Genomic DNA, 14,013 nt, shown 5'->3' with positions numbered 1-14,013 from the left:
TATATATACACACACCATATATATGTTTGGGTGTGTATATATTTATATTTATGTATATATATATCCTACTGGTGGTTACCAGTAGGTAGTTATAGTTAGGACCAAGTTTCCATAGGAAGAGCATTTTTTTGTTTTGCTTATAACTTTTGATGAATCTTCGTGACATTTTAAAAACTAATTCTTTGTTCATATTAGCTCCTATGTTGAAAGTTTGGGGGTGATTCATCAAGGGGGGGCCCAGATAAAAGGGGGGTCCCAAAATGTGTTTTCTCCATGGTAATTTCCATGGGAAACATTAGACAAGGCTGCAGGTCGAACGGGTGAACAGAATTACCCCAAATTTGGCAGGGAGAAGGGTCTTGGTCTAGAAAGCACACTGTTGTTTACTAGGTGTAAATCCGTTCAGTATTTTTGGAGAAATATCAAAATTTACAGACATCGATATTTTGGAATTCTGCCATCTGATTGCCAATGCCTGAGGCGTTGCGAGCACAAGCTTGCTGTTTATTGGTTGTGAGCCTTGCGAGCGGTTGCAGCTAGGAAGTGTTGGCCGCCATTTTGTGATTCCGTTGAAGTGAGTAAAGGGGAAAAAGGGGGAAAAAAGTAGGAAAGGAAGGTCGGAGCACTGTAACCTTTGTGGGGGAGTGCGAAGCAAAGTAGTCACTCTTACCGGTCTGAAAGTGCACTGTTGCTCAGAGTGAGATGATGCTGAGATGATATGTTGCTACACTCGGGTATGAAACCGAGAGTCTAAACCGTGAGCTCATTGCTGTAAAGTGATGTGCTCTGGTCTTTGTAGCATACATGTGAAAGTAGTGTTAGTAGACCTTTATACCATACAGGGAGTGGGAAGCGAACTACTGACCACTATCGTGCGTTTATACTATACCGGAAGCAGGAAGCGAAGTACTCACGCCTACCTGTGTGAAGACTTGGGGATCAAACCGAGGTGATTGCTGTAATGGGATGGGCCCTGGGCACGCTGTAGTATACATGTGCAAGTAGTATTAGTAGGCGTTTATACCATACAGGGAGTGGGAAGCGAACTACTGACCGCTGCTGTGTGTTTATACTATACAGGAAGCGGGAAGTGAAGTACTCACGCCTACCGGTGTGAAGACTTGGGGATCAAAGCGAGCTGATTGCTGTAAAGTGATGGGCTCTGGGCGATGTAGGATACTAGCCACTGTAGTATAACTGTGTAAGTAGTGTTAGTATGCATTCATAGTGTATAGGGAGTGGGTAGCGAACTACATTCTCCTACTGGTCTGTTGACTTGGGGATTAAACCGGGCGGTGTAGTATACCTGTGGAAGTAGTGTTAGTTTGCGTTTATACAATACAGGGAATGGGAAGGGAACTACTCACCCATACCGGTATCCAGACTTTTGGATGAAAGCATGAGCTCATTGCTGTAAAGTCATGTGCTCTGTGTAGTATTCCAATGTTAGTCATAGTAGAATTTAAGTATGTCCTTCTAGTAGAATGTAAGAATGTAATGTTAGAATGTAGGGCTGTCATGTAGGAAACCTTGGAGAGTTTGTACACGGTGCTGGAGAAGACAGTTTCCTTGCTGTCTGCTCCTGTTGGTGGCTGTTTAAGGTATCTTGTTTTCCTGCAATAAATCTACTTATCGGATCCACTGCTGTCTGCCTCTTCACTTCATGAATTTGGCGAAGAGTGGTAGAAGGTAAAAAGAAGGCAGCACTCACCAATATTTCAAAGTTGCTTGCGTTGTGCTGAAGACCCGTTTTCTTCGTGTAGTTGTTACTACTCATCCCAGGGTCATCGGCTCATTGAACTATGTCATCCGACATCTGGTAGGATTTATATTTTTAGATTTTGAGCTTCCTCTGCCTCTTCACTATACTGTGGGCACTGTACTGCATGTGTGTAAGTAGTGTCAGTATGCGTTTATACTAACCAATGCATCATGGTTCTAGGGAGCGCAACCTCCCAGGCGTAGCTCATACAATGTCCTGGGGTGTGCATCCGCTGGACATTTATGTTTGCTATTAGAGGGTGGGTGCATGGCTTCCACCCTGTGATAGCAAATCCTTTTTTGACTAGTGGAAGCGAGGGGAGGAAAACCTCGTATCGCTTTAACAGAGCGGATCCGGTTGGTAAAAATTAAAAGAAAAAAAAAGAGAAGCTGGGTCTCACCTGTTCATTTCAATGAGGCCCCTGGTGGGTAATGTTCTGTGGCCAATCCTATTATTATATTGCGGGGACTCTGTGGGACTGCGCATCTTAATGTCACATGTAAATTAGGTGCACGAGCGCACAGAGACATTTCACATCCTAGGGTATCGCCACCTTCCCTGGTATTGTTTACTAATCATTCTGGGGGCTTCGAGGCCAACTGAAGTCCGTGGATTGCCACCCTCCAGGGCTTTACTTAAATATACAGGGTGGGCCTCGGCAGTCCCTGATGCCTTGGTGGTCCTAGGCAGTGCCTTATTGGTTCTCTAATCACACAGGCAGTACTAATCGTGTTATAAAGTGATACACGCATAGATCCTTTGCAGGTGTAGAATTACGCAGTCTTCATTTATGTAATAGTCTGTTGGTTTATATTTGGTAGGTGCACCGCAAAATTAAAAATGTTTTCCATCATAACCTCCTATAAACAGACGCTTTTAACAATAAACTACAGACAAGTGTTGTCAGAAAAAAAAGACATATACACTCACTTATTTATTGGAAAAAAATACCCTTTATTAAAACAACACAAATAAATGGAAACACAAGTTTATTAGAACAAACAACAGTATAACATTAAATACCTGGGTGGGACTCCTCCAGAAGCAGCGTACAACACCTGCAAGACAAAAATGAAACATAAGTATGAGGCCAGAGATTATATTATTAGCTACGGGAACATCACTTGCCTGCACCTGTGCAGCCAGGGTGCTGCACCCCAGCACCCTCCCCCGCACTGTGCTAAATTGTATGTCCTGCGCACCCAGGCTTCCCTGTTCACCTGCCACGATCGGTGTGTCCAACGACGTGTTGGTGCAAGCTCTGAGTCCGGGCTACCTTTGTAGGGTGGGAGAGCAGGTCTCCGGTTGGGGGCGGTGCCTTGATTCCATGATGGAAGGCGTCAAAATGCCAAGGCATCATGACGGGGTGAGCATCCGCTCCGCCCATTTTGGCTCTATCAATTCAGTGTCTGAAGAGGGAGAAATAATTTAATGGTGGAAACGTGTGGAGGCAAATAAAGGTTTATTTCAAGCTTATTAGAAAACACCAGTCGAGTGCATCCTTCATTTTTGAAGTACGATATACCAACTGCTTGTGGTAATCGTGGTTCAAAGAAAAGTTGGAGTGCACAAGAATACACAAGGTTAAATAATAATATGTTATACCAACGTTCACAGACAAAGGAACAGAACACATGCTAGAAGCAAATTGTGTGCATATAATAGAGTGGCAAAAGCCTGTGTGCATGTACAATTAAGACAGTGCCCTAAAAGCCAACGCCAAGTGTTTGTAGGGCAGCGCTGCCCGCTGGCTGAGGTCTACAGTACGGTACAGCAAGTCCTTAAAATGAGACAGGCATGTGAATGAATGAGGTCAGAGATCACATCATTACACACAGCAAAATCGCTTGTTCGCACCTGCGCACTCAAGCTCATGCACCCCATCCCTACCGCAGCACTGCGTTCAACACGTGTCTGTAGGGCAGCGCTGCCCGCTGGCTCAGGCCTACAGTATGGTCCAGCAGGTCCTTAAAAGAGACAGACATGTGACTGAATGAGGTCAGAGATCACATCATCACACAAGGCAACTTCGCTTGTTCGCACCTGCGCACTCAGGCTGATGAAGCCCACCCCTCCCGCAGCACTGCGCTCAATTGGAGCCGCTGTGCACCCAGGCCCCACTGCTCACCTGCTGTCATTGTTGGGTGTGCAAACACTACAGGTAGCAGTGTTCGCAATTCAGTTGCAGTGTTGATTGCAGGATGGTGTACACATCATAGATACCTTTAAAAACATGACTGGTAGTAGGGTTCACAATTTAGAGCCAGCGTTGATTGCCAGGGTGGTGTACACCTCATTGATCCCTTGTTTTTTTTTGTGCATTGTGATATGCGAGGTGGATGCTGCCATATCACCTGAGGCAGTGTGGAAGAACTGGGACATGTGGCATCATCGTTGTCCTATTTATTCATACTCAAAGTGGGCTGGGCTTGCGCATGCCAGGCCAGCGTAGGGGTGTGATTAATTATTCCGGGGAACTGGGTGTTGTTCAGTTCCTGCCTGGCCAGCAAGTGTACTTATGTTTGTTTTTTTGCAGTTTTTACGTCGCAGAATGCGCAAATTACATTAATGTAGCATGTACCGGGAGGGTGGCAACTATCGCTAATGAGATGCTGTTCGAAAACATTGAATGGCCAACATCTATGTCGTTGTCAAGCTTGTGGATATGCGCAGACACGCATGTCAATGGTGTGCGGTATTATTGAAAGCGTTGCTATCCAGAAGCGCACAAATGTGAATGTGTCGCAGATGGAGGGAGGATCAGCAGTGAGGCTACGTTATACACAGTGATAACGCTCATTACAGTCAAGCAATGTATTTCAAACGTGAATCTGAAAGTCTCACATATAACACACTACTATATTGGTAAAGCCTGCCAACAGAGCGTACAGCAATACAAATCTACAGATTACTGCTTACTGTTTGTCACATGTGATCTAGGATGTGCACTCTGCCCATGGCTGATGATACTTCTTGGAGCCACTAATACCCAGGCCGAAAGGCAGCACAATAATGTGCACACACACACATACACCAGGGGCATCGTGTAACAGACATTTGTTTTTTGATGTAACATTTGAGATGCATGGCCATCACACGTGGAAGGCTAATGTAGAGACCATGAATATTTCTCAAGAAGATCGTTGCATTTTGTGTGCTTTATAAGAAATGTGTATAAGGCAAAACACTTTTCATAAAAGCTCTCCAAGCAAAGGGGTGTGTCTCATCAAACGCAGTAGAGAGAATGACTAAAATTGGTGGGGTCGCTCAACTGTTACAATGGGAAATGTTATGAAGCAATCAAAAGCTTTTTTTTTAAGGTCACATGCAATCACCCACCAAAAGTATAAGTAGGCCGCACCCGACGCGATTTTGAGAAAATATATTTATCATAATACACTTTTATTAGTTAGAAATATATAAATGTTCAAAATATTTTAGATTATCGCTTACTCTCATATACTGTTTAAAGTTATTCAGATATTTATTTAGATATACTTTTGAGACAAAAAAAAGGAATGGAGTACCCGGCGTGACACAATACGTCTGTGACATAACACAGGGCCTGGCAGCGTGCACTCATCGCATACCCAATGCGCAGCGAGCACGACCGCATTCATACATGACGTAACGTGTGGCTTGGTACTGCGTACCTGTCGGATACCAAAGTAGCAGCTTGGGCGACTTCAAGCGTAAATGATGTTATGCAGGACCCGGTGCCGCAAACCCGTCGGATACGAAATGCACATCATTTCCGAGTTTAGCAATATGGTGGATGGGATTCGCGTAGTGATGGAGCTTGGTACGCTACCGGTATGGGAGGGCAGTTTTCTAAAAAAAAATGTTTTTTGGGGAAGATATAAAACATTACATAATTTTTAAATTTAAAATAAAGAAGTATAATAGAGTTCCAAAATATTTAAAAATACATTAGAAAAAATATAAGGTTTATAAACATTAAAATATGAAATTAACATTTAAAAAACCTTTGACATTCACTGAAAAAACCATAGGTTTTACAGACGTTATAGTTAAGAATTAGCATTTAAAAAACCTTAAAAATTCACACAAAAAAACATAGGTTTCAGGGACTTTATAGTTAGTTGAACATTTGACTCATATAAAACCAGAGAAATTTGCCTGTTATAGTTAGTTGAGCTAACTATACCTTGCACGCCCGCAATGCACTGGTGATGACGTCACGTATTACATCACTCATGACATGGTCAGTGACATCGCTGATGACATCACTGATGACATCACTGATGGCATCATCCATGTGAAAGTCTGATGTATATACTGATGCCCTAATATAAACTTTGATACACGCACTCTAAAATACAGACTACTGTTTTTGAAACCATACACACAAGATTGACAGATACTATATACCACCCACTATTTCCTACGTCTACACACACATCCAGTCACTTATAAATGCGGTTACTCCTCAATACAGTACTGTAATATGCACTCATACACCTATACATACAGTAACACTCCGCCACTCATCCATAGAGTTACTCACACACCTAGTCAGTCATGCAAAGAATCAATCACATACCAATTTACTCATGTATACAGTTATACACACCAACTCCGTTATTTATACACACACCACTTCACTTATTTATGCAGATACTAACATACTTACTGTCTTATATAATCATTGACACAAGCAGACACTCATTCTAACATACACTCTTCAAATAACTTACTCTCACGTATAGTAATTTATTTATTCCAACACTCACATACTCTGCCTTAAAACATATGTAGTTACTCCCACATATACCACTGAGACATTCATTCACTCAACAACACACCCATACACACACTAACTCACCCACACAGCTCTTTCCAGATGCACTTTTGAATCCATACAACCAGTGAATCATCCACTCAAACATCTATGCAAAGAGTGACACACCCTTCCACCTACCCCCACAGACACTTAGGCAACCATACAGATACTCAGACAACAAATCAATAACCCATATAGACACTCATGTAGCTACTCACTAACCCATGCAGCTGCTTACACACCAACTGAGAGACTAATACAGACGTTCACACAGTTTAGTCACTAACCCATTCAGTAAAACACCTTCAATCACTCACTTATACAGTCAGTCATGCACCAACTAAATAATCCATTCAGGCACTTGTAAATCCACTCATTCTTTAATACACCTTGGCATAGATATATATGAAAAATATTTAAACTTTACAGAAATACAAATTCACTGGATGATGTCATAAGTGATGTCAATTGAGATGTCATCAGTGATGTCATCAGTTTTGTTACTGACCATGTCATGAGTGATGTAATGTGTGACGTCATCACCAGTGCATTGCGGGCGCGCGAGTTATAGTAAGCTCAACTGACTATAACAGGCGAATTTCTCTGGTTTTATATGAGTCAAATGTTCAACTAACTATAATGTCCCTGAATCATATGTTTTCTTTAGTAAATATATATATTTATATATGTATACATAATATATATATATATATATATATATATATATATATATATATATATATATATATATATATATATTCATTGAAAAAACCATAGGTTTCACACCAGTTATAGTTAGGTGGAAATGTTACTCGCATAAAACCATTGAAATTCCCACGTTATAGTTAGTTGGACTCACCATAACTTGCGCGTGCAATGCACTGCTGATAACGTCACATATTACATCACTCATGGCATGGTCAGTGACATCACTCATGACATCACTGATGACAACTCAAATGACATCACTGATGACAACATCCTTGTGACAAAGTGGCAGACCTCCTATCAGCATAAAATAACCTTTGACACACACATTCAAAAATAGAAACTATCATTTTCTTAAAAAAGGAGAAACCAATACCAATTACAACAACTTATTAGGTAATTCCAACATCTACATACACATCCACTCATTCACCAACAGTTCTATATAGTCACTCATGCATGTACTTACTCATCATATGTACTCATACCCCTATACTTCCTGTTACACACTAATACTCATCCATATAGTTACTCACACACAAATTCACACATGCAAATAAACTATCAAAAAACCCTTTACTTTATTATACTGCTATATACACACCACTACACATACTTCCACAGAAACAGAAACATATTTACTCTCTTAAACAATCAATTATAAAAACACATACTCACTAACCCACCCATACACTCAATCATCCACCCATACAGTCTTGCACACATGCTGTCTTCAAAATACATACAAATAGTGAGTCACTCATTCATGCATCTGTGCTCTAAGTAATATCCCCCACCGAACCATACAGACACTGATACTGATACTCAAAAACACAACTAATAACCCATATACACACTCATGTAGCTACTCACCAACCCATGCAGCCACTTATACACAAAGTGAGGCACAGATACAGATATTTAAATATTTAAACATTACTCGCTAATATATGTATTCAGTAAGATACATTTAATAAGTCAGTTAACCAATCAATTTTACACAAAAAAAACATCCATTTAGACATTTATTTACCCATTTATTCTTCCATCAACCTTTAGATATACATATATACAAAATATTTATTTTTCAGAAAGATACACATTCACTGGATGATGTCATCAGTGATGTCATTTGAGATGTCATCAGTGATGTCATGAGTGATGTCACTGACCATGTCATGAGTGATGTGATATGTGACGTCATCAGCAGTGCATTGCACGCGCAAGTTATAGTGAGTCCAACTCACTATAACGTGGGAATTTCAATGGTTTTATGCAAGTAAAATTTCCACCTAACTATAACTGGTGTGAAACCTATGGTTTTTTCAGTGAATTTAATAGGTTTTTTAAATGCTGATTCCTAACTATAACTGGTGTGAAACCTATGTTTTTTTCAGTGAATATATATATATATATATATATATATATATATATATATATATATATATATATATATATATATATATATATATATATATATATATATATATATATATATATATGTATATATAACATTTCTATGGCAAAATGAAACCCCTCATTTTGTTCCTTTTCAAATTAAATGTATTAAGTGTTACCACTTTATTCCAATCAAGATGACTTCAGGTGTTCCATACTTTTGTCATAAGTAAGATTGTTAGCGTTCTAGTTGTTCTTTAGAACACTCTGGGGCATTCTGTCATTGGGCTATAGTTGGGCTACATCTGGCTGATATTTGGGCTGCATTTGGTCTCTTTTGTCTCTGGTGGCCATCTTGGGAGACTGCATATCAGAATTTTTTTAATGAAATATAAGAGGATTTGAGAACTCACTCAAAATGTGCCCTAATTTTTCTTTCTTCAGCACTAATCATAATTTCTATGGCAAAATGAACCCCCTCATTTTGTTCCTTTGCAAATTAAATGTTTTAAGTGTTAACACTTTATTCCAATCAAGATGATTTCAGGTGTGCCATACTTTTGTCATAAGTAAGACTGTTAGAGCTCTAGTTGTTCTTTAGAACACTCTGGGACATTCTGTCATTGGGCTATAGTTGGGCTACATCTGGCTGATATTTGGGCTACATTTTTTTTTTGTCTCTGGTGGCCATCTTTGGGCTACATTGGGCTACATTGGGCTACATCTGGGCTCTAACATATATATAGCCCAATGTAGCCCAATATATATTTTTTCAAAGTAAATTTTCGTAAAAACCACTGGAGCATATATCTTGAGACATAGGGGTACCAGTCCCTACAATTTTGCCAAGTTTGGTGGAAATCCATTCAGCCGTTCGGGCTAAAAGTGAGGTCGACCTCCCTATGGAAATTAACATGGGGAAAACACGTTTTGGGACCCCCCCTTTTATCTCGGCCCCCGCTTGACGAATCCCCCCCAACCTTTTAAGGAAGGACCGGAGCTCCACGAGGCAAATTTGAGGAAATTTTCAGGCAGATTCGTCAACCGGCGCCAAAGTTATTCCAAATAGAATTTTGAGATTTTGCACTGAAAAAAATCCTAACTATAACTACCTACTGGCGACCGCCAGTAGGTATATATATATATATATATATATATATATATATATATATATATATATATATATATATATATATATATATATATATATATATATATACATACACATATATATATATATATATATATATATATATATATATATATTACCTACTGGCGATAGCCAGTAGGTATATATAGTTAGGATTTTTTCTCTATGGAACTTTTGAAAATTCTATGTCTAATAACTTTGGCGTTTGTGGACGGAATTGGCTGAAATTTTCAGGAAAATGGCACATTTTGTTTCTGAGCAGCCCCTGAAAATTTGGGGGGGGGTTGTCAAGGGGGGGCGAGAAAAAAGGGGGGTCCCAAAACGCGTTTTTCCCATTCATTTTTCCATAGGGCGGTTGGCCTCACTTTTAGCTCGAACGGCTGAATGGATTTCCACGAAACTTGGCAAAATTGTAGGGACTGTTAGCCCGATGTGCCTTTGCTAGGTCTCAATATATGTGCTTCAGTGGATTTTGAGAAACTAACGTTTAAAACAAGATATATATCTGTAACAGCGCTCCGGGCAGCGCTCCGGTTCGCGAACTTTTCGCGTATCGGAACTTTGCGAAGCGAAGCTGATTGGCTCTCCGGTGTCTGTCAACATTCTAAACAGTCCGGAGCGGCCGCCATCTTGTCTCTCGGTAGGATCGAGAGACAAGAGGAGGCCAAAACAAAGGGGGAAATGAAGGAAAGGGGGCGAGGTAGACCCCTTCTGACCCCCTAGGATTGATGAGGGGGATATTATAGAGCCACGCGGGGCCCAAAAAAAAAAAAAAAATTCAGATTTTTTCGCCGTAGAGACGCGTCTTGGTACGCGAACCGGGCAGCTAACCGGGCAGCTAACCGGGAAGCTAACCGGCAGTGTAACGGGAGTCTGAGGAGTAGCTGATTGGCTGTCAACATTGTAAACAGTCAGGAGCGGCCGCCATCTTGTCTCTCGGTAGGATCGAGAGACAAGAGGAGGCCAAAACAAAGGGGGAAATGAAGGAAAGGGGGCAAGGTAGACCCCTTCTGACCCCCTAGGATTGATGAGGGGGATATTATAGAGCAACGCGGGGCCCAAAAAAAAAATTAAAAAATTCCGATTTTTTCGCCGTAGAGACGCGTCTTGGTACGCGAACCGGGCAGCTAACCGGGCAGCTAACCGGGAAGCTAACCGGCAGTGTAACGGGAGTCTGAGGAGAAGCTGATTGGCTGTTAACATTGTAAACAGTCTGGAGCGGCCGCCATCTTGTCTCTCTGTGGGATCGAGAGACAAGAGGTGGAAAAAAAAAGGTGTAAATGAATGAAAGGGGTAAGGCAGACCGCTCCTGAACCCCTAGGATTGATGAGGGGGCTATTAAAGTTCCCTGCGGGGCAAAAGAAAAAATAAATGCAATTTTTCGCGGTAAAGGTGCTTCCCGGTACGTTAACCGGGCAGCTAACCGGCAGCGTAACGGGAGTCCGACATATTGTGTTTTTGGAACGTTTGTGCTATGTGCACGTGTGGATTTTGTCTAATTAAGGTTTAAAAAATATATATATATCTTTAAGCGTGCTCTGGCGTGCTTACGTTTTGGGTTTGGTTTGCGCTGCAGAGAAGATACGTCACGGTTATGCGATGCATCATGAGGCGTCTCACGGGCTACGTGATACGTCACGTAATAAAGAATATATTTTACAGCTATAGATATTAGCTTTTAAAAAACCAATGAAATTCACAGAAAAAACCATAGGTTATAGACCATATATAGTTAGGAATTTGCATTTACAAAACCTTGAAAATTCACTGAAAAAACCATAGGTTATAGACCATATATAGTTAGGGATTAGCATTTACAAAACCTTATTTTATTTGCACAAAACCATTGAAATTCCATATATAGTTAGTTGCACTAACTATATATCGCGGACCCGCAATCCAGTGCTAATGATGTCACATATTACATCATTCATGACATGGTCAGTGACATCACTGATGACATCTCAAATGACATCACTGATGACATCACTGATGACATCTCAAATGACATCACTGATGACATCACTGACATCTCATTTGACATTACTGATTACATCACTGATGATATCATTTATGTGATAATACATCTTCAGACTCTAATATAACCTTAGATACACTCAGTGTAAACAGGCACTCACAGACTGTCACACATCCATGGAGTTACTCACACACCTAGTCAGTCATGCAAAGAATCAATCACATCTCCATTTCCTCAACTATACAGTTATACACACCTTACTTATTCAAACATATACTAACACATATTTACTCTCTTATACAATCCGTGATACAAGTTCACAATGATTCATACAGCCACTCTCACATTCACTGGCTCTTATGTTCAGTTATTTATATATGTCAACTCTCACATGGACTGTGTTTTACATATGTACTTACTTTTACATGTAGCACTGAGATATCCATTCACTCACCAATACACTCATGCACACAGTCAACTGTCCATACAGCTGTTTCTACATGCACTTTTGAACCCATACACCTAGGGAATCAACTGCTCACTCATCTATGCACAGAGTTATACACCTCCCAGCCACCCACACACATACTCAGTCTCCCATACAAATACTTGGGCAACCATTCAATAACCCATATAGTTACTGATATAGCTACTGATTTAAACATGCAGCACTTTACAGAACAACATATATAATGATTGCCAAATTAAGACACTTTAATCACTAACCCATGCACTCAGTGAGACACATTTAATCATTCTCTCATACAGTCAGTCATGCACCTACTAAATCCTTCATCCAGACACTTATACATCTACTGATTCTTCAATATGTAAGACATATTTTAACTTTACAGAAACATACAGTCACTGGGTGTTGTCATCAGTGATGTCATCAGTGATGTCATTTGAGATGTCATCAGTGATGTCATCAGTGATGTCACTGACCATGTCATGAATGATGTAATATGTGACATCATTAGCAGTGGATTGCGGGTCCGCGATATATAGTTAGTGCAACTAACTATATATGGAATTTCAATGGTTTTGTGCAAATAAAATAAGGTTTTGTAAATGCTAATCCCTAACTATATATGGTCTATAACCTATGGTTTTTTCAGTGAATTTTCAAGGTTTTGTAAATGCAAATTCCTAACTATATATGGTCTATAACCTATGGTTTTTTCTGTGAATATATATATACATATATATATATAAGCTCTGAGGGGTGACCAAAAACGAGCAGCACTCACACACGGCACGCTTTTCCCCTTTAAAAGCGTTTTTAATTGTTGCACAGCTTCATTCCTCAGTTGTTCAAAGCATACGGCTGCCGCCTGACACTTTTCGTAAATACCTTCCTCATAGGCTCTGCAGTCGAAGGAAGCACCGGGCCACACCTGCCTTATTTCACCTCATTGCACTCTGATATGCAGCTGCTCTCAATGAGACAATGCGTAGTGTCCTCTGGGAGATGTAATCCGTTTACTGCCTCCTTAAATGTTTGCTAGATTGAAGGCTCTCCATGTGCCCCGAGGAAGGGAACCACAAGCTTGTAAGCTGCGGGGCTTGATATGGCACACGGCACATAGACAGTGCGCTGCCATAATTCCTCGGGTCTCATGGAGAGCCTTCAATCTAGCAAACATTTAAGGAGGCAGTAAACAGACTACAACTCCCAGAGGACACTACGATTGTCTCATTGAGAGCAGCTGCATATCAGCGTGCGATGAGGTGAAATAAGGCGGGTGTGGCCCAGTGCTTCCTTCGACTGCAGCGCCTCTGAGAAAGTTATTTACGAAACGCGTCAGGCGGCAGCCGTATGCTTTGAACAACTGAGGAATGAAGCTGTGCAACAATTAAAATAGCTTTTAAAGGGGAAAAGCGTGTTGTGTGTGAGTGCTGCTCGTTTTTGGTCACCCATCGAAGCTATGATATAAAAGCGGCAGGCCAGACGCTGAGCGAGCACCACCCCATGTGAAGGGGACCACAAGCTTGTAAGATGCTGGGCTTGATATGGCACACAGCACTTGGACAGAGCGCTGCCATAATTCCTCGGGGCTCATGGAGAGCCTTCAATCTAGCATACATTTAAGGAGGCAGTAAACGGACTACATCTCCCAGAGGAAACTACGCATTGTCTCATTGAGAGCAGCTGCATATCAGCGTGCGATGAGGTGAAATAAGGCGGGTGTGGCCCAGTGCTTCCTTCGACT

This window comes from Lissotriton vulgaris, chromosome 9, assembly GCF_964263255.1.
Source record: "Lissotriton vulgaris chromosome 9, aLisVul1.2, whole genome shotgun sequence".
Taxonomy (NCBI): Eukaryota; Metazoa; Chordata; class Amphibia; order Caudata; family Salamandridae; genus Lissotriton; species Lissotriton vulgaris.
This window is presented reverse-complemented; position numbering follows the sequence as displayed.